Here is a 19,414-nt window from a genome sequence, read left to right on the forward strand (position 1 = left end):
AGCTAAGGAAACGAGTTAGAGGTCTGTTACGACCCCAAGTGTCTAGGGGTAAAGGGGTGTATCATTTAGGATAATTCTTTTGGAAGCAGGGGGATTCTGGTGAGGGACTAGTAAGCGTGATAAGGGTAAGGAACTAGAGTGGTGCCAAAGAAAAGAAAATAAACAAAATGGAGCTGGCTAGGACAGTGAGGGAAAGCTAATCTGACTACAAAAGAAAACCCGAAACACACGGTCTTCGGCGTCTTCAACACCCTAGCTAACCTGCACTGACTACCCAAAACCATACAAGACAAATGGCACTCACCCGTACTAAACTAGTGTACTAATACAAAGTCAACTAAGTGTGTAAGTGTACCCAACAACCTAAACTAACCTTATATACAAAAGTTCACACAAAAACACAAGTGAACCAGGAATACAAATAAGGGAAAACAAGAGTAATAAACAGGAGCAGGGTACAAAAGAACACAAAAGTTGAACATGTAACACTGGGGCAAGGGAATGACAAAACAAGGAAGAACACACAAACAAATGAAAGAACAAAGAAACTAATGTAAACCAACAAAACAACAAAGCCGAAGCTATACCAAAATACACAAACACAAAGCAAAACAAACCAACAAACGAAGCCGAAGCAATAACAAGAAGCAAAGCGAAGCAAAGCGAAAACCAAAACCAAACGGGACCGAAGTCAAACGAAAGGCCTCTTCTTTCTGAAAGCCTCCATGTTATATAGTGAATAAGATGTGTTCTGATTGGCTGAGGGCTGTTTGATGATGACATCATATTGAAACTGTGGTGTGATGGTTGACATTGTTTGACATAACAGAAAAAACACACACAGAACACACACTGGGACGTAACACCCCCACCCATAAAAACAAACATCTAATGTTTGGACAATGAAGACAAAACCAATCAAACAATATGCTATACTCTACCCCCAGCCAGGTCATTTCCAAGAATAAGAGTTACTCCATTAACAGGTAGCGAAGGACATACCCCAACTCTAACAAATCCAGTAACTAAACCACATTGTAGATGTACACAGTGTAAAGGCACTTTCATAAAACCCATTTCGATGCCTTGAACTAATACACTCGAACCACAGAAAGATTTATCAGACAAAGGCAGTGCATCCACAACAATAAATGACTGGGCTGCTCCACTATCTCTAAATATTTGAATTGTTTTCTGGTCTTCTGGTTTACCTTGTAGCGGCGAGGCTTATTAATAAGAAATAATTAAGTGTTTCTGAGCTTTCCCAAATTATTTCTCTGTTCATCTCTGTGGTGCAGCCACAGAGAAACTATTCATGCAAGCTGATATAAGGTTTGATTAGGACAGCTCCCAAAGGGGGATGCACTTAGCTAAGCCTGGCTATCATGATCAATGGTCATCCATTGGTGCCTATCTGTCTAGGGAGTGCCAGTTGGACATCTGGACTGCATTCCTAAGTGTCAGGAGTAAGTGACTCATATCTCACCTTGATCAACCAATCAGGGACTGGTAGGGCCGAGTAACCCACATGGGACTCTGATGCCCATGGAACTTTCAACCAATCAATGAGCTGAAGTTCCTCCAGGTAAAAACAGGCAACACAGAGAGCCTGAGAGATTCAACAAGATTCGGCTTCAGTAAGATTCAGTAAGATTCTGGAGAGGATTCTGTGGACTGTTCTAAAGGGAATTCAAAGGAGAATTCCAGGGCAGGACGGCCCAGGAGCAGAAGGATCCCAAGGGCAGGACATTCTCGCAGCGCGCCTCCTGACCATCCTGAGACTCAGCCCGGACAACCACGGAACGGCCAGTGTGTCCGAGTGCCAGAACTTTCCTTTGTTCTAAGAGTCTAGAGCGGAGGTTGCCAGAGACTAACCAGAGGATCCACTCGAGGTTAGCACCAGCAGCAAGCCTCGTGAACAGGTCGGAACTGTGGACAGCTGAATCACTATTCAGAACTAGCTCTTCATCAGGAACGAACAGGTCCTCTTCCTGACTTGCTGGGACCCACAGTCATCTTTTCTCCTGTGCACAAACTTTGCTAGTTAAAGCCAACAGTGAGCATCAGCAGCGCATCGTTGCAAGCCGCACATCACAGCCTGGCACCGAGCCAGAGAGCGCGGATTTGACAGCAACAGCCTGCAACTGTTTCTTTGTGCCCGCAGGAGATCTGAATCCCCAGAAATTGGATGAGTATTCAACTTCAATGCATTACAGCTCGAGAATTCAATTGTTATCCCAACCAGTTGATATCAATTTATTTCCTAAGAGTTATGTACTTGTTTTGAGTATCTAATGTAGAAGTTGTAACCAAGTTCAATTACGAAACGGTATAAATGAATGATATACTGAACGTATGTCCTCTTGATATGTGTAACACTTAGTAACTGACTGAATATATACCTTTTGTATTCTGATAACCCTCTCGATAAGATCTGTTAGGTTTACATGCATATTCTATGTATTAATAAATGTATCCTCGTGTATTAGTACCTGTGTGTGTGCGTTGTTTGAGTTATGTCGCATGGTTGGATTCTAAAGCCATCAAAAGAATCAACTTTGTGATTTACTGCTACAATTAATAATTGTCTCAGTAAATGCCCAAACCCTACAGAACTGGTGCCTTCAGAGAGCCACTATGATTACATATTTGGCGTCCCTGAGCCGGTTTTCTTACAACCTGTTAGCGAAATGAATCCTTCCATAATAAATGGTTCATAACTAGGGTCAGGGAGACTGTTTTCACTAGACAAAGGAATAGCAGAACGGGAAACAGTCTTAACAAACCCAGCACTCTTAGGATGTTGCTGTTGCTGCTGCTTATGTTTTAGGGCCAAACAATCTGCAATTATATGACCTCTCTTGTGACAATAAAAACATTCACGCTCCTCTTTAAGACGTGAGGAACTAGTTTTTACTGGGGGAGACTGAGACTGGGAACTTAGAGTAGACAAAGTCTTCTCCGCACGCACAGACATGAAAACATTCTTATGAGTGAGCACGAACTCATCTGCCAAAACAGCGGCTTGCGATAAAGTAGTTACTTTTTGCTCATTCAAATACACAACAATGCGTTCAGGCAAACAGTTCTTAAATTCCTCTAAGAGCATTAACTCACGCAATGAGTTAAAGTCACTCACTTTACTGGCTACAACCCATTTATCAAAGAGAGTGCCCTTCTCTCTAGCAAATTCAACAAATGTCTGGTCTGACACTTTACGATGATTTCTGAAGCGTTGTCTATATGCCTCAGGAACTAATTCATAAGCCCGTAAGATAGCAGCTTTCACAGTATTGTAATTCAAACTTTCTTCTAAAGAAAGTGTAGAACAAACTTCCTGAGCTTTGCCCACTAATCTACACTGCAAAAGCAGTGACCAAACCTCCTTAGGCCAACGAAGTGATGTGGCAATTCGCTCGAATGCACCAAAGTACGAATCAACTTCCGTCTCCCTAAACAGAGGTACTAAAGCAATGTGCTTACTTACATCAAAGGTGGTAGAGAGTGGATCTTGCAAAGGAGACATGCTAGAGGCCTCGGAGTGGGTCGGCTGCACAGCAGGAGCATTCTTTCGTGCTTCTAGCTCAAGCTGTCGGAGCTTAACCTCTTTCTCCGCCTTGATCTCCATCTTACGAATTGCAAGGCGCAATTCAAATTCTGCCTGGCGTACTTGGGCTTTTTCCTCCATGTGCAAGCGGGCCAAATGAACTTTCAGGCGAGTATCGCTTTTTGACCCGGTGGAGACCGGAGAGAACGGTTCAAAGGGAGGCAAGGTGGCCTTGACCTCAGCCTCCACTAAGTCTTCAGCCACCCCCTGCACCTCGTCCTGTTCTTCCACCACCATAGCAGGTTTAGCACCAGCCCCAGGAGAACCGGCGTACCTGCTCGTTAATGCAATGACCTCTAACTCTACCAATCTATCCATCACAGGTCTCTTGACCTGTGTCCCTTTTAAGAGCTTGCGTCGAAACCTGAATCTGGAAGTAATCAGCAATTTGGAGCAATTCGTCCTTCCTACACTTATCCAGCTGCTCAAAGGAAGGTTCCTCCACAAACTTTCGCAAATCAAAAGTAGCCATAACTACAGTACCTTGCCAAAACACAATCCACAAATCAAAATCCTGTACCAACACCAAAATTCTGCAACACAAAAAAAAATCCTTAGGACGGGAATTTGATATCCCGGACGAGCCCCCAATAATGTTACGACCCCAAGTGTCTAGGGGAAAAGGGGTGTAACATTTAGGATAATTCTTTTGGAAGCAGATGGGTTTTGGTGAGGGACTAGGAAGCGTGATAAGGGTAAGGAACTAGAGTTTTGCCAAAGAAAAGAAAATAACAAACAAAATGGAGCTGGCTAGGACAGTGAGGGAAAGCTAATCTGACTACAAAAGAAAAACCAGAAACACACGGTCTTCTGCGTCTTCAACACCCTAGTTAACCTGCACTGACTACCCAAAACCATACAAGACAAATGGCACTCACCCGTACTAAACTAGTGTACTAATACAAAATTAACTAAGTGTGTAAGTGTACCCAACAACCTAAACTAACCTTATATACAAAAGTTCACACAAAAATACAAGTGAACCAGGAATACAAATAAGGAAAAACAAGAGTAATCAACAGGACAGGGTACAAAAGAACACATAAGTTGAACATGTAACACCTGGGCAAGGTAAAGACAAATCATGGATGAACACACAAACAAACGAAAGTACAAAGAAACTAACGTAAAACCAACAAAACAACAAAGCCGAAGCTATACGAAAATACACAAACACAAAGCAATACAAACCAACAAACGAAGCCGAAGCAATAACAAGAAGCGAAGCGAAGCGAAGCGAAGCGAAAACCAAAACCAAACAGGACCAAAGTCAAACAAAAGGCCTTTTCTTTCTGAAAGCCTCCATGTTATATAGTGAATAAAATATGTTCTGATTGGCTGAAGGCTGATTGATGATGACATCATATTGAAACAGTGGTGTGATGGTTGGCCAATGGGGAAGGGAGAACAATCAAGGGTCAGCAGTGTGGACATAACAGAAAAACACACAGAACACACACTGGGACGTAACAGTGCCGGCGGGGGGGCGCTCACCCTGAGGTCTGTGCAGGTCCCAATGCCCCAGCATAGTGACGGAGAAGCTGTGTTATAAAAGGGTGCTGTCCTTTGGATGAGATGTAAAACCGAGGTCACAGCGCTCTGTGGTCATTAAAAATGACCACCAAAACCTTTGACAAAAGCTCTTGGTAATTGATGGTCTTCAATAATGCTCCTCCTTTAGGTACATTTTAAATCAGCTGAAGAATGCTGTGAAATGGGGGGGCACTTCAGGCCAGTGTAGGATTTGGGTTACAAGAACCATGAAACTGCATGAGAAAGCCCGTACACTGAATTACACAGCTTTCTATTCAAAGGAGGACAAAAGAAATTCCCTGAGTTCGATTTTTTGCAGCACAGAGAGGACCACTGTTGTGAGGCCGGTTAGCTCAGTGGGTTAAAGCGTGGTGCTAGTGACGCCAAGGTTGTGGGTTCGAGCTCTGTACGGGCCAGGTCCATTTCTCCTCTCTTACCAAAGCTGTTAGGTTCCTTTCCGTGGTGAGATGGGTTGTCATGCAACACTGCCACATAGTGCCGACAGACAATTAAATGACAAAAATGAAGAGAGTTAAAGCAGCTGGAGAGGTTCTCTTACAACTTTTGAGCTGACACAGTTTTGGAAAATGTTTCCTTCACGCTGCACTGTACCACATAGGCAGCCAAGAGTCTCCAAAACAAAACAGAATTGACAGTCATATAATGTCCATTAACCCCGGTTTTAAACGCAGCATCATGTCAGCCATCATAAGAATATGAGTCCAATATTTTAGAATATAGTCAGAATGACTTCTAACCTTACCTGTGGTGTCTTTAATCCCTATTGCTCAATGCATGGTGTACGTACTGCATACATGTGTCTTGAGAATGAGGAATGGGCCCCTGAGACAGTCATTTACCTGTTTCACAAATGATCGTATTTTACTAGAGATTCTGTTTGGGATTCAGATGTGCATTCGGACAGCAATCCCTTTCAAGAAATGATACGTTCTGGATGAGGTCAGTGGTGCTGGAACACTGTAGTTAGGATGTGTTTGCAGTGATTGTGTGTCCCCTGCTTCAACGCAGTGATATATAGATGTGCTCCTGTAATTTATTGGTACATGCCCAGGGCAGTAAGCAGTCTGAGGATTTATTTCCAGACGGCATAGAGCAGTGAAGCAGTGAAGTAGTGCAACACACTGGATCATTATATTATTAGAATCTATTCTACTTAAATTATTACATTATACACAATTTGAGTTCATTTTAAAAAGTAAAAGGTAATGAAAGGAATGCATTTTCATAAGAAAGATAATACCGATATGCATGTGATAATCTTCCTTATATCATGTAGTGCGTCATTTGGACACTTTGTGGGCTTGAAATACAAAGAAAATCATGTTCTATGATACAAGATAAATACAAAACTTAAGCTTTTATTTTAATTAGATTTGTTTATAAAGCATAAGCAATCATTTATTACATTAATATATCTGAAAATAACATTTTAGCATCATATTATTACATACAGGTCTCTAGCTTCAACACAGTGCTATATATATATATGCTCAGTGATTTATTGGTACATGCCCAGGGCAACAATCAGAATGAGGATTGATTTCCAGACGGGCTACAGGTAGTGTTGTGAAATACTTCAACACACTGGATCGCAGATTTAGACCCCCTGCACTCTTACTCCTTAAAAACCAAGGAAATGAAGATATGTAGCAATCACATTGTAACAGGGGTGACAGTGACTTAATGCTTATACTAGTGGACTTCTGGTACCTTTAGGGTACGGTGTTCCCTGAAGGGCTCTCAAACCCCGCATTTCAGATGCCTAGCTGTATCGCTGATGTGTTGCACCTCAGAATCACTTTTAAACCTTACCTCTGGTATCTTTAATCCCTATTGCTCAACGCATGGTGAAAGTATTGCATAAATGTGTCTGAAAATGAGCAATGGGCACCTGAGAGACTCATTTGCCTGTTTCACAAATGATCATATTTGACTAGAGATTCTGTTTGGGATTCAGTTGTGCATTCTGACAGCAATCCCTTTCAAAAAACGATACATTCTGGATGAGGTCAAAGGTGCAGGAACACTGTATTTAGGATGTGTTTGCTCTTATTCTGTGTCTCTAGCTTCAACACAGTGATATATATATATATGCTCACTGATTTTTTGGTACATGCCCAGGGCAATAATCATTATGAGGATTTATTTCCAAATGTGCTAGGGTTAGTGTTGTGAAATACTTCAACACACTGGATCGCAGGTTTAAACCCCCTGCACTCTTACTCCTTAAAAACCAACAAATGCAGATATGTAGCAATCATATTGTCGCAGACACTCATTTGCCTGTTTCACAAATGATCATATTTTACTAGAGATTATGTTTGGGATACGGGTGTGCATTCTGACAGCAATCTCTTTCAAAAAATGATTTTACCTTATCGCGGCATTGCCATTCTTGCCTCTTTGGACAATATCTCCATCTTGTGGTCGTTGTTGGTAATGTCTAGACAATATCTCCATCCTGTGGTCGTTGTTGGTAATGTCTTCTTATGCCCTTTTTTTATTTCAATTCTCTATTAGTTGATTCTAGAATCTCTACAATGGAGTTGAAAACATCAGTTTTATAGCAGACAATATGACATTATTTATAGTCCAATTAGAAACTTATTACCCTGTTTTTAACATAATAACACATTAAAATTGATTAAAACTAAGTTTGGAACACCAGGGAACATAACAAATGATTTTAGGAAAACCATGAGGTTCTCTGTGTCCGATGCCTGCAAGGGGAGAAAGCTAGAATCCTTTGATTTTTTCAAAATTTGAAAATAAACATCATTTAACAACAGCTTTCATTCCTAGGAGTGAAAAACAACCATTTTTGAAGACATATTAGTTTCTAAAACACTACAATAAAGTTAAAAACATCCGTTTTATGTTACATTATTTTGTGTGAAATTTGTCATTTTTTGCACTATTTTTAATAAAATCTCTAATTAAAAGTGATTAAAATTAAGTTTGGAACAACAAGGAACACAAAAAAAAAAAGATTTTAAGGAAAAAAATGATGTCTTCTGTGCCAGGTGCCTGCAAGGGGAGAAAGCTAGAATCCTACCCAGGCTCCTGGAGCTCTGTCCTGGCTAAAGGAGGGTGAATCCGTCCCCTTCAAAGCTCCATGAAAAAATGATATTTTTAAATTTGAAAAAAAACATTATAGAACAACATCTCTTGGTCCACAGAGTGCAAAAATCCAACTTTGAAGAAAATCCATTGACTGATCCCCGAATTCTGAAGTTTCTTCGCATGATATAGGGCTTGCAACCACTTTCTGGAAAATGATAAAAATGCCAAAAATGAAAAAAAAGTTATCAATTCTAGAGCCTAAGAGGAAAACAAGACAAATGTATATCTCCAAAAAATGTTATGTGCTTCAGAAGAGCCCAGGAAAGTTTTTTGCATACATGAAACCACGCCCGTTTGCACGTAAGCAGACATGGTTGCACACACGACTGCAAGAAAGCACGCGTGCATGCGAAGTCATCCTGTTGAGCATTTGAGAAGCCGCACCACGCCGCACTTGAAATAGCTCTTACATTAGTGGTAGACGCAGGAATCGCCTTTTTATTTACGCTCTTACCAACGCGATGGAAAGCAAAACAAAGCAAAGCAGAGCAAAACAAAACGAACAAACGAAAACCCTCACGTCCAGCACTTGCATATAACGCCGTTACGTGCACCCCCAACATTCTTCTTTGCGCATCTGTGAAAGGTAAACTCTTGAGCAAACTCTGAACCAGCTCTAAGGAAACTAATCCGATTAGACGTTACTTTGACTCATCTTTTTACGCTCAGTGCTGGATTACTCAAACTCCAGCTAGGGTTAGGGTTAGCATTCCCACGCTACTTAGACACTTTGTTTACGCTCAGTGCTGGATTTTGGGAACTTCAGGACGAGTGGGAATTTTCTCCTATCTGTCCATTCTGTTTTGTTTTGGAGAGTCTTGGCTGCCTATGTTGTACAGTGCAGCGTGAAGGAAACATTTTCCAAAACTGTGTCGGCTCAAAAGTTGTAAGAAAACCTCTCCAGCTGCTTTAACTCTCTTCATTTTTGTCATTTAATGTGACACTCGATGTATAACTGGAGCCTCACATATGCAAATGGTGAGGCTCCAGTTCGATACCCAGTTCAACACCACTTTACAGTAAATGACAAAAGCATGGCAGACTGTGCCGGACCGGCAGATAACTCTTGTCTGTCGGCACTATGTGGCAGCGTTGCACGACAACTCATCTCACCACGGAAAGGAACCTAACAGCTTTGGTAAAAGAGGAGGAAAGGACCTGGCCCGTACGAGGCTCAAACCCACGACCGTGGCGTTATTAGCACCACGATCTAACCAACTGAGCTAACCGGCCTCACAACAGTGGCCCTCTCTGTGCTGCAAAAAATCGAACTCAGGGAATTTCTTTTGTCCTCCTTTGAATAGAAAGCCGTGTAATTCAGTGTACGGGCTTTCTCGTGCAGTTTCATGGTTCTTGTAACCCAAATCCTACACTGGCCTGAAGTGCCCCCCCATTTCACAGCATTTTTCAGCTGATTTAAAATGTACCTAAAGGAGAAGCATTATTGAAGACCATCAATTACCAAGAGCTTTTGTCAAAGGTTTTGGTGGTCATTTTTAATGACCACAGTGCGCTGTGACCTCGGTTTTACATCTCATCCAAAAGACAGCACCCTTTTACAACACAGCTTCTCCGTCACTATATTGGGACATTGGGACCCGCACAGACCTCAGGGTGAGCACCCCCCCACTGGCACCATTAACACCGCTTCCAGCTGGAAGCTTTGTTTTTCCCTGTAGCTCACCCTCATCCAGGTACTGACCTGGCTAACACCTGCTTAGCTTCAGTGGGTTTTCAGTTGCAAGTTGCAAGGGGATGCAAGTGATGGAGCCGCTCGCTGCAATAGCCACTGCATTGGCCGGGAATCGAACCCCAGCCTCCCGCATAGCGGGCGAGAATTCTACCACTGAACCACCAATGCCCAATGCCAGTACCTTCAAAAAAGACGCTTTTTTGGTGCTCTGTTCAAAAAGCATCGACATCTGCTTCCAGCTGCAAAATGCCATCCCCGGAAGCTGAAGAATTTATTTATTTAGACACCGCTCAGAATCCCCTGTAAGATTATCCCTCAATTCCGTTGTGCAGTGCTTTACCTCGTTCAAAAGGCATCTCTTTCCTAGTCACATTCCAAGGCTCATCGAACCCGTGCTGTTTCCTCCAGCGGTATAGTATTGCAGTAAGACAGCACGATGCCTGCAAGACTATGTCACGCTAAACGCCACAGATAGTGTTTGTCCGTTCGTGTCAGTCCTGCAGCCATGGGAAGTGGGACACAAACATGCTGCAATGCTTTCAGGACGTTAGGATTTGTTTATGCAACATCCGAGAAGAGTACTTGTGGCTTGAATGTGAACTGTACGTGCCCGCCCCCTTTCCTCTGCAGTGCATGAGTTCCTCCTGGCATGCCCTTCGTCATTGTTCTGTCATCTTGTATTTAAAGGGTTGTATTTCTGCTGCTGAAAATAAGCAACGGTTTTCTCACAACGCCCTTTGTTCCTGACGGAGCCCTTGTCTGTCATGAAATTCTTCAAAACCTCAAGCTAGAAGAAGAAGAAGACGACAAATATGAAGCATTATAGCAACGACATGCCATGAGACGATCGATAACGATTTCCATAGGATCCCCGCGGTTGCCTGGCAACCGTCAGCTTTGCGCATTGGCAGTATCATAGCCTGTGAGGTTTAGCCGAGGCGCGATTTTTGCTAGTTGAAAACTTTTCCCAATACCCCGCTTCCGCCGGTTTGCAATACAATCGGCGAAATCAATTTTTGACAGTCTCGTCAGAGACTGAGCAAGGTGTTTAAAGACAGATTTTGTCATAGTGACATAATGGTAGAAAGAAACGAGCTTCCCAGTGGGCAAAAGCCGTATAATATACGTCTATTAAACGCATACCTTAGACATCTAAATGTGGTCTGCAATTCATCTAGAATGAAATTCTAATATACGTCTACTGTTATACGTCAATTATACGTCTATGATTAGATGTTCATTATACGTAAATGGTTGGAGTTCTATTATACGGATAAATTCAGAGGACTATTATACATATATGGTAGGTGTTACAGATAACTTTAGAGGACTATTATACGTATATGGGTAGAGGTCTATTATACATCAAAGATAGGTTTTACAGGTGTAGAAACTAGTAAATCAAGCCAATGATTAGGTTTAGAAATTTATTCTGAAAATACACATTCACACCTGAAACATATGTATTTCAAATTATACATTGTATACAATCAATCAACAATCAACATATGGGCAATAATCATAAAAAACACAACTAGTCTTAAACTTCAGCTTCAAATTCTGGTAACATGGCAATATACAGTATAGTAACGACAAACACAAACTAATTACATTAACACACTAACTCAAAACCACATTTTGATTCAAATATACATTTTAAAATGTACAACTTCTATATTTCCAAGAAAAAAAAATATTACAATGGAAGTTAAGACGATTTTTGTCCACTATTTGCAAACCCTGTCTAATTGTCCTAACAGTTAGAACCAAAAACCTATTATTTTCAGTGTCCAGATCTCCTGGCCCCCTGCCTTGCATATGCATTCTTCAAGTAACACATGGCGTGCTCCTTTATTTCTTTTTCTGTTGATGTAGGGTGGGACTTCAGCACCGCAGCTAGGAGAAAATTATATAATATTACTTCCCAAATAAATGATGATTAATATCTTCTTTAGTATAATCTAAAAAATGAATGGTTTACTGAGCTCAAAGCTGAAATAAATGTATAAAATTTGGCTTGCATCATAGCAGTTGAGCAATAAAGTCTGTCCTAATTAAAGAGTACCCAAAGTTTGAAAGTACAACATAGAATAAGAAAAGAGAAACGGCAAAACGATTTTGTGTCATCTTCCCCATTCACACTATTTTTATGTGCCATTTTTTGCTTATTCACGTACTATTTTAATCAAAATAATATTAAGAAAGATCTGTATGTATTCAGATAGTATTATTATTGTTCATACTTGCTCGTCAAAAGAGGATTGCTGAGATATTTGCGGATATACTTCTACGTTTGAAAAACGTGACCAACGAATACTAGCAATGCATTGTGGTATATAACCGGAAAATATGCTGGGTTGAATATTTTCTCAATGTATGCGTTTATTAATGTTGTCGATATTATGGTTGAAATTTAACATTGATAATACATTGCGGCTATGTGCCCCCTGCTATGAGGTATGCTATGTGCCCCCTGCTATCCTCTAAATCTGCAAATGAAGATGAGTCGATAAACCACTCGTTTTTCGTATAACTAGACATATATTCATTTGTTACCGATTTCATTCATTGAGCACGGATACAATAGAGGTACAGCCATTCACTGTTTGACATGTCTGCACTGGTACAGAACCGAGCAATCAGAAAACGGGTGAAACTGTCTTTAGACTCAGCATACAGTACCGAGGCCCCCCATGACCAAATAAAGGCTAACCTCGATAATAAAGAACGCAGACTACAGCAAAACGACTGACTTTGAAAAGGGAATGAACGTCCAGAAAGAGTAGTGGAACTAGCTTGAGATGCTTCTCCGGACCCCTAACTAAAAGCCAGCGAGAACCAGCAGCGGCGTCCACTCCTGTCGAACCGGGATCCTTCCGCAGCCACGCAGCTCGTGGTGTCCTAACCCTCCCGTATCTGATTTTGGACCAAGCACATCAGGGGAGAGCGCGAACGCAGTCCCCCACTACCAGAAATTATGCAGTCGAGATTCCCACATTTGGGGAATTCGCAGGGGTCAGCACAGCCGGAGTGCAATGGCCAAGCCTCGCCCTGGGTGAACCGATTTCGATTTTTAAGAACTTTATTTTCTTTTCACAAAAAAATACAGGAAATCACAAATCAGAAAGCTTTACATTAATATACATACTTAAAACAGTATATATGATCACATCTCATTACATTTTGACACGGTAACAGTTACATGGCAACAATTTTCTTTTTTTCTGGTGCAAATCACATTCTTTATTTAAACATGATAATGTTTTTCACAGTTTCTTGAGATGTTGACCTATGCTCTCTATTTCCCACAGATTTTCTGCTTCCTCCCTCCCTTCTCTCCACAGATCTCTGAGGTAATAGTTCTCTCGGGTGATGAACAGGGCCAGGCTACCTGCTGCCTTGACTGGGACCTCGATGCCTTTGAACAGCCCCATGTTCCTCACTCTCCACAGGGCGTCTTTCCCACTGTTCACCACGGCCCAGATCCTGTCAAACACGTCAGGAGGAAGCTTGACAGGAGAGATGCCGTATCTAACGAAAGCAGCGGTCAGGGTAAATTGGGGCGAGAGAGCCTGCAACCAATCTTCAAACTGGGCCCAGAAGGCCTTAGCAAAAAAGCAGGACCACAGGAGATGGGTCACAGTCTCCTCCTCGCCGCAGCCCACCCTAACGCAGCGAGGGCTGGGGGTGAGGCCCCTACGGTACAAGAAAGTTCGTACCGGTAAGCACTGGTGGACGACACTCCAGGCTAAATCTCTGTGAATGTTGCACAGAAATTTAGAGGATGTGTGTTTCCACACCTTCCTTGTTTGGGCTGATGTTAAAATGCCCACAGGGGTCTGCCTATTGTTCTGGGGTGCTACGAAATCTTCCAGTTTTTGGACGCTGACATCTCGGAGGGGAATATGGCCAATTGGGTGAGATCTTAGAAAACTTTTAACTGTCCCATAAATTGCAGGGCATGTGTCAGAGAGTGGGACGTCCAGCTTGGGTCTGACACCCCACACTCTGAACACCTCCCTACCTACCCAGAGCCTGGAGAAATAAGTCCAGGTACGCGCTGCAGGTGCTGTTGCAAAGCCTCTCAGCACAGAGGCCAGGAAAATGCACAGCAGCTTCGTAGCAATATCTGGGACAGACTTCCCCCCTGAGGGTAGCGGCCTGTACATTATTTCCCTTCTGAGTCTTTCCTGCTTCCCACCCCATAGAAATTGAAACATCAATCTCCTCAGCACTGCCGCAACACGGTGTGGGATTGGGAAGGTAGAAGCCAGAAAATTCAAGACAGGCAAGAGCTCGGCTTTGATGACCAGCACCTTCCCTGTCATGGTGAGGTCTCGGTCCTTCCATTGCATCAGTTTTTTGTTTAAGATTGGCAATTTGTTCAGCCAATTTACTGTTCCCATCTCTTCTCCAAAATACACCCCCAGGACCTTAATTCTCTTCTCTTGCAGCCTGAGATCATGTCCTTCTTTTGGCTCCCTCCAGTTCTGATAAAAAATCTCACTCTTAGATGTGTTAATTTTTGCGGAGGAAGCCAAAGAGAACCGATCACAGCACTGCAGAGCTCTGCTAATTGAGGCATTGTCAGAGAGGAGCAGGGTGACGTCATCCATGTATAGAGATGTCTTTACCTCTCCTCCCCCACTTCCAGGCACTGGTATCCCATTAATGGCCTGATCCTGGCGCAAGGCACAGGCTAAGGGCTCCATAGCCAAAACGAATAACAAGGGGGATAATGGGCAGCCCTGCCTCACCCCTGAACAGACTTCAAAGGTGCGTGATCTATTGCCATTAACCATGACTCTGCTGTTGCTACCTGTGTACAGCAGGTTAATCCACTTTCTCATGATGGGGCCAAACTTCATGTGCTCAAGTACCGATGTTAAGTACTGCCGGTTTAGGCGGTCAAAGGCCTTTTCTAGGTCTACACCTAAAATGCACAGAGGGAGGGAGCGATCCTCAGAGTACAGACAGACATCCCTCAACAAGGCCAGGTTGTCGCTCATCAGGCGTCCTGCTATCCCACAAGTCTGTTCTTTCCCTACCAGTGAGGCCACTACATTTTGTAGGCGCAGGAAAAGGGCTTTGGACAGGATCTTAGCGTCCACGCCTAACAGGCTGAGGGGTCTCCAGTTCTTTATGTCATTTTTTGCTCCTTTCTTAAACAAGAGAGAGATAGTGCCTTCTCTTAAGGAGTCAGGCAGCAATTCTGTCTTGTAGCTTTCCTCGAATAGGAGCAGTAGCGGATCCTGAAGCAGATCCCAAAAGGTGCAATAAAATTCTTTAGGGAGCCCGTCAGCACCCGGAGTTTTCCCCTTCTGTAAGCTCTCCATAGCCTGTCTCAGCTCTTCTACTGTCAAATCCCTCTCAAGTACTTCCCTATCTTCTTCACTCAAAATGTTTTCTAGCTTTGAGGTAAAAAAATGAATATCTTCATCCTTTACCTCTGTAGAGCTGTACAGTCTTGAGTAGAAGGCCTCGGTGCAGGAGAGGATAGCACTCGGCTCTGTTCTCTCTCGTCCCTCCTCATCAACTACACTTTCCATGACAGTCTTGGAGCCTACCACTTTCCTGAAAAAGAAGCGAGTACACTTCTCATTTTCTTCCAAGAACTGCACTCTGCTTCTTAACAGCACTCCTCGACTACTTTCTTCGGCTATGCTCCGGATGTCCTTTTTTAAAAGGGCGATATCCTCGAGCACATCGAAGCCACTGTGCAGCATCGTGTAGAGACGCTGCAGCTGCCTCTGTTTCCTGGCTAGCACCCCTCTCCGTCTGGCAGCAGCCTTCCTTCCCTCAGCCATGAAAAAGGCCTTTGTCCTCACCTTCACCTCCTCCCACCACTCTCCTACTGACCCGTACAGACACTGCAAGAACAGCCACTGTGATAGTTTCTCCTTGTAGCGGGAAACTACCCCCTCGTTCTCTAGCAGCTTTGTGTTGAGTTTCCAGAGGCCTGGGCCAAAGACAGTCCCGCCCTGGAGTTCCACTCTACACCCTAAAGCCTGATGATCTGAGAAGAAGACAGGCTGAAGAGTGACCCCAACAACTTTCACTCTCTCTGAGACAAAGCAATAGTCAATTCTGGAGCTGCTATTCCTCCCTGACCATGTATATCCTGCTGTTGTGGGATATATACATCTATATGTGTCTGAGAGTTTAAAGTCTTGAACTAAGTTTTGCAGGGCCAGTGAGCTGGAATCCAATTTTATCGGCGAGCTAGACTGCCTGTCTGTGTGCTCTAAGATACAATTAAAATCCCCTCCCACTATCACGTCTGTGCTGCATAACAATAGGGGGGAGAGTGCCTTGAGTAGCTCCACCCTTCCTCCTACGTCAGTAGGGCAATACACATTGATTAGCCGCAGGTTAACGGTCCCCCATTCCACATCCACACACAGCAACCTGCCATCTATGACCCTCTGAATACTTTTCAATTTGAATGCCCATCCTTTGAAAAGAATGGCCACGCCAGAGGCTCTGTTGTTATTGTCCCCTGACCAAACAGAAGGCCCTTTATCCCACCTATCTTCAAAACTTTTATACCTCTCTTGATAGGCTAAAGCACACTCCTGCAACATCAACACATCTCCCTCTCTCTGCTGGAGGTAATCAAAGACAGACTGGCATTTAACTCTGTCATTGATACCTCTTGTGTTAAGAGAAATTATGTTAAGAGCCATATTACATAAGAAAGTGGAATCAGTCTTTACAAAACACATTTCTCTTCGGTCTCACCTGTTACCTTTTTCTTTTTCTTTTTCTTCTTACCAATTTCCTGCCAGCCATCCTCTGAATGAGCCTTCATCAGGGTGGCAGCAGTAAAAGCGTTCACAGAGTCCATTTCAAGGAAGGGGGTAGAGGGAGGGGTGGAGAGGTTCCAGCTGTCCCCATCGCCATGCTCTCCTTCCTCCTCGCTCGGGGAGAAAACAGAGTCATTTTTTCTTTTCCTCAAGTCCAGCTCCTGGGAGCACTGAGGGGAAAGGGGTGCAGCCGATGCACCAGTCTCCTCTTCCCCCTCACCCACCAGCTGCTGCAGATCCTCCGTGATGGACTGGATGGAGGAGAGGAGGGCATCTGTAGCACTTGCAGAGTCTGAGAAAAGCAGCTCCGCTGAATCCTGGGTATCCTCGCTGGACCCGCTCCACCGGGGAGCCCCACACTGGCCCTCGTTCTGAGGAGCAGGAGTGGGGGAGGGGTCCTCGCTGTTCTCGGGGGTTTTCAAACCCTCGTGCTTGTCTGGTGCAGTCTGCGGTTGTGGGGGCGTAGTGGATTTCTCTTCCACCAGCCCCGGAGCCACAGCAGGACTGATCCTGGCTGGAGGCTGAGAGTCTTTGTCCAACAAGGGTTCTTTGTTTGACTTGTTGTTTGCTTTGGATTTTCGGGCCGGTTTGGCTGAAACAAGCACTGCCTCATCCTTTCTCATTTTGAGTTTATTGGCGTAGGCGTGAGGGCAGTTCTTAAAAACGTGTCCTTCCGAGCCACATAAATTGCACTTTGGCAGCATTGAACAGTCAGAGGCTAAATGTCCCTGTTTGCCACAGGTCTTGCAGCATTTCACAGTGCAGGACGATGCCAGGTGTCCCACAGCACCACAGCGCCGACACACCTTTGGTTGTCCCACATAAAACACATAGCCATTGCAGGCGCCCAGCCGGATTGTAGAGGGCAGGTGCCTTAAGCCTCCATTTACGCTGTCCGGTAGCAAGCGAACCTCGAATTTCCTTGCTCCTGTTTTTATACCATCAACATCTCTAACCTCAGTTCCATGGTGGACGGTGCAGTACTGGTTAAGCCAGGTGTGAATGTCCTCCGTCTTTGCCAGTTCCGAGAACATAACAACATGCACCGTTTTCCTCTCTCTCTGTGTCAGAGGCTGCAAGTTGATCTTCTCAAGTGCAGGAACTTTGCCTCTTTTTGCCTCAAACACATCCACGCATTGTTCAAACAGAGGATAAGTAGCAAATACAACCTCAAATGCTTTCTGACCTGGGAGAGCGAAGATGAAATCCAAGTGCCGAGGTTCAAAGCCAAGTTCCTTCTGTAACACTTTTCTGCTGAACTGCATACGATCCATGAAGAGGTCATCCAAGAGCTCAAAACGTACAGCATTCTTACGGGATCCAAAGGTTGCCATTTCAAAAACCGCAAATCGAACACTGCTTCCAACAAAAGAAAAACAATCCAACTACTCCACCTACAGGCTGATCAAGGTATCTCCCCTGCCAGGTAAGTATGAGTTAAACAGGCCCCTGCAAGCGGCCCGCACCCACAGCACAAATCGCGCAGTCTAGGCCACCTCCTCGCCCCGCACGCCACCGCCTCCTGCTGGGCCCACTCTTTCACACACTCACACGCCACACTAACACTCAAAAGTGTGGGCAAAACGAGAAAACGAGCGCGCCGTTTCCTACACATCTGCAGTCGCCGTTGCGCATTCGCAGCATGTCCCGGGATGCAATTCGGCCTCATTTGCATAACTCCAGACCGGCAGATCGCCACGCAAGCTCGCGACGTGCGCCTGCCACACACCGAACAAACCTTTTCAGCAATTTCCAAAAAACGGGCCTGCTCGCCTGCCCACAAGGCTCCGTCTCTTACCTGCTCTCCAGAGCCTGCTGCCTTCTGTGCTTTTCTCTCGGCACCGCTGCAGTGCACACAACTCCTGCAGCGGGAGGGGGGGAGAAAGTTCCCGCGCTCCGCCGCAGGGAAGGCTCGCTCCGTGCGCACACGTCCTTTCGATGCCAGTCCAACAAGTGCTCCGCATTAGCTGCGTCGGGGCTCCGGCGTGTCGCACCTCACCTCACCTCGCACTGCCCCCTCCTTGAATGTCTGCCGCTGGGCATGCCCCGCTCTCCTCCGCCTTATCTTATCGCGTGTGAGCACCGACAATGGCCACAATGCCGGGGAATGGCACCTGTAAAGTGTTAATTGGGGCACAGGAACAGCCCGTCTCGTCTCGGGGGGGCCGCCTTCAGAGACAATACAGCAAACACAGCGGGGCGGGGGAAGAAGACGACACCACACATGCGGGTACATTCAGCTCCGGCGGGATCGAGACATTTGTCGGTCTTTTCAAGTGCCGAGAGCCGAGCAATCCTTCACTTGTATCGTTTCTCCCCGGTGACTAGATCTGGCCCTGCGACTCTCGACTGGGCTCACCCCCGGGGCAGCCCAGCAGGTGTGAGCCTGGCCGGCACCCGGATGGGAGATTCCACCCCGGAAAAGCTCCGGTTGCTGCTGCTCCTGCAAGAGGTGTGACTGGGACCAGTAGGGAGCGCTCACCCTGCGGGCTGTGTGGCTCTCTTACGCCCCAGCCTCCTGATGGCAACACTCTGCTGCACAAACAGGCGCCGTCCTTCGGGATAATTGAAAAGTTCGGGTCATAGCCGATGCAGTGCGTGCTAATTAGAACAGCAACGCTGAGCTCTCAG

General features: G+C 44.7%; 2 non-coding genes across 2 annotated transcripts; one reads left to right on the forward strand and one right to left on the reverse strand.

The window, feature by feature from the left end:
• Positions 1–10,870: 10,870 nt before the first annotated feature.
• LOC138236882 (U4 spliceosomal RNA) lies at positions 10,871–11,012 on the forward strand. Its single transcript, XR_011188862.1, has one exon. It is a non-coding gene; the product is annotated as a U4 spliceosomal RNA (small nuclear RNA).
• A 1,902-nt stretch (positions 11,013–12,914) lies between these two features.
• LOC138236855 (U1 spliceosomal RNA) lies at positions 12,915–13,084 on the reverse strand. The gene has a single exon (XR_011188836.1). It is a non-coding gene; the product is annotated as a U1 spliceosomal RNA (small nuclear RNA).
• Between the last annotated feature and the right edge of the window lie 6,330 nt (positions 13,085–19,414).

Source organism: Lepisosteus oculatus, unplaced genomic scaffold, assembly GCF_040954835.1.
Source record: "Lepisosteus oculatus isolate fLepOcu1 unplaced genomic scaffold, fLepOcu1.hap2 HAP2_SCAFFOLD_94, whole genome shotgun sequence".
Taxonomy (NCBI): Eukaryota; Metazoa; Chordata; class Actinopteri; order Semionotiformes; family Lepisosteidae; genus Lepisosteus; species Lepisosteus oculatus.